We start from the raw sequence: 2,500 nt of genomic DNA, 5'->3' as shown, positions 1-2,500 counted from the left end.
GTCCTCGACGTTTCGCCCGGCGCCGAAGCGCGCGGACGTCACACTGTGGGATCGACCACAAAACCACCACCGACAACAACTGCACAAAAACACCAACAAACGGCGCCGAGCGACCGCCGGGCTGGGCCGGCGGCACATCGAGCGCGGTGCCCAGAAGCCACCATCGCACTCGGCTGCCTTGCTATGCCAACGTGTTACGCGTGTCGCACGGGGCGGAACCCCGATTGACGGCCGCCCTCTCGGCGGCACCCAAAGACAATTCAGTGCGCGGTCGGCCGGGGCCTACCACCACCTTCGGTAATGATCCTTCCGCAGGTTCACCTACGGAAACCTTGTTACGACTTTTACTTCCTCTAAATGATCAAGTTTGATCGTCTTCTCGACACGCCGACGCGGCCGTTGCCAGCCGCGACGGGGCCGATCCAAGGATCTCACTAAACCATTCAATCGGTAGTAGCGACGGGCGGTGTGTACAAAGGGCAGGGACGTAATCAACGCAAGTTGATGACTTGCGCTTACTGGGAATTCCTCGTTCAAGGGAAACAATTGCAAGTCCCTATCCCAATCACGAATGAGGTTCAACGGGTTACCCGGACCTTTCGGCCTAGGTTAGACACTCGCTGCTTCACTCAGTGTAGCGCGCGTGCGGCCCCGGACATCTAAGGGCATCACAGACCTGTTATTGCTCAATCTCGTGTGGCTAAACGCCACTAGTCCCTCTAAGAAGTTAGACGCCGACCGAGAAGGTCGCGTAACTATTTAGCATGCCAGAGTCTCGTTCGTTATCGGAATTAACCAGACAAATCGCTCCACCAACTAAGAACGGCCATGCACCACCACCCACAGAATCAAGAAAGAGCTCTCAATCTGTCAATCCTACCTGTGTCCGGGCCGGGTGAGTTTCCCCGTGTTGAGTCAAATTAAGCCGCAGGCTCCACTCCTGGTGGTGCCCTTCCGTCAATTCCTTTAAGTTTCAGCTTTGCAACCATACTTCCCCCGGAACCCAAAGACTTTGGTTTCCCGGAAGCTGCCGGAAAGGTCGTCATGGTAACGCCTCCCGATCGCTAGTTGGCATCGTTTATAGTCAGAACTAGGACGGTATCTGATCGTCTTCGAACCTCTGACTTTCGCTCTTGATTAAAGAAAACATTCTTGGCGAATGCTTTCGCAGTAGTTCGTCTTCCGCCGATCCAAGAATTTCACCTCTAACGGCAGAGTACGGACGCCCCCGTCTGTCCCTCTTAATCATTACCTCGTGCTCCGAAAACCAACAAAATAGAACCGAGGTCCTATTCCATTATTCCATGCAACACTATGCAGGCGAACAGCCTGCTTTGAACACTCTAATTTTTTCAAAGTAAACTTATCGGCCACCGCCGACACTCAGTCAAGAGCACCGACGGAGAACCGAAGGTGAGGCGAACGCAACCAGTGACACGCCTTGCGACGGACCGGCGGCGCTCGCCCAAAATCCAACTACGAGCTTTTCAACCGCAACAACTTTAGCATACACTGTTGGAGCTGGAATTACCGCGGCTGCTGGCACCAGACTTGCCCTCCAATGGATACTCGTTAAGAGTTTTAGGATGTACTCATTCCAATTACAGGGCCTCGTTAGAGTCCTGTATTGTTATTTTTCGTCACTACCTCCCCGTGTCGGGAATGGGTAATTTGCGCGCCTGCTGCCTTCCTTGGATGTGGTAGCCGTTTCTCAGGCTCCCTCTCCGGAATCGAACCCTGATTCCCCGTTACCCGTTATCACAAAGGTAGGCACGTAGCGTACCTTCGACAGTTGATAGGGCAGACACTTGAATGATACGTCGTCGGTGCAGAGACCGTACGATCCGCGTGGTTATCCAGAGTCATCAAACGTCACAGGACGAACCCGGTCGGTTTTGATCTGATAAAAGCGCGCCTCCCGAAGTCGGCGCTTAATGCATGTATTAGCTCTAGAATTACCACAGTTATCCACTTCGCTTACGAGACCAAATAAACCAAGACTGATTTAATGAGCCATTCGCAGTTTCGCTTTACGAGAACTCGTACTTGCACCTGCATGGCTTAATCTTTGAGACAAGCATATCACTACTGGCAGGATCAACCAGATAGCTGCGACAGCTGCGCTCGGCCCTTGCTGGGCCGCCCGGCGCGTGCTCGTCGCATTCGTTTAAGACCGAGGCGATCGCCTGCGGCCGTACTCAGCTTCGACAGTCGCTGGCCGCGACGTCCACGCTCTCGCCGGCAGTGCCAGGCGGAGCGATTTGCGTTTTTTCTTTGCTCGCCCTCTCTCGGGCTCGATCCATTCAGTTTCGCACAAACAAGAGCTCTGCCGGCCGCCTGCAGCGGTGCCTAAAACCCGGGCATAACAATGCGACCGTTCTGCTAGGCCGACAAGCGCTCAAGCCAGACGCTCGATCGAACGCCCCCTACATATTAGTCGAGACAACGGCTCGCTCATTAGCATCGCGTTTGTACTTTAACTTTTTTTGGCTCGGCTTCT

At 54.1% G+C, this 2,500-nt stretch overlaps 1 non-coding gene across 1 annotated transcript; it reads right to left on the bottom strand.

Moving 5' to 3' along the window:
* Positions 1-298: 298 nt before the first annotated feature.
* Positions 299-2,108, bottom strand: LOC144419187 (small subunit ribosomal RNA). Its single transcript, XR_013473896.1, has one exon. It is a non-coding gene; the product is annotated as a small subunit ribosomal RNA (ribosomal RNA).
* Positions 2,109-2,500: the final 392 nt, after the last annotated feature.

Source organism: Styela clava, unplaced genomic scaffold (genome assembly GCF_964204865.1).
Source record: "Styela clava unplaced genomic scaffold, kaStyClav1.hap1.2 HAP1_SCAFFOLD_36, whole genome shotgun sequence".
Taxonomy (NCBI): domain Eukaryota; kingdom Metazoa; phylum Chordata; class Ascidiacea; order Stolidobranchia; family Styelidae; genus Styela; species Styela clava.
The sequence above is the reverse complement of the archived record's forward strand: the minus strand, read 5'-3'. Positions and strand labels throughout refer to the sequence as shown.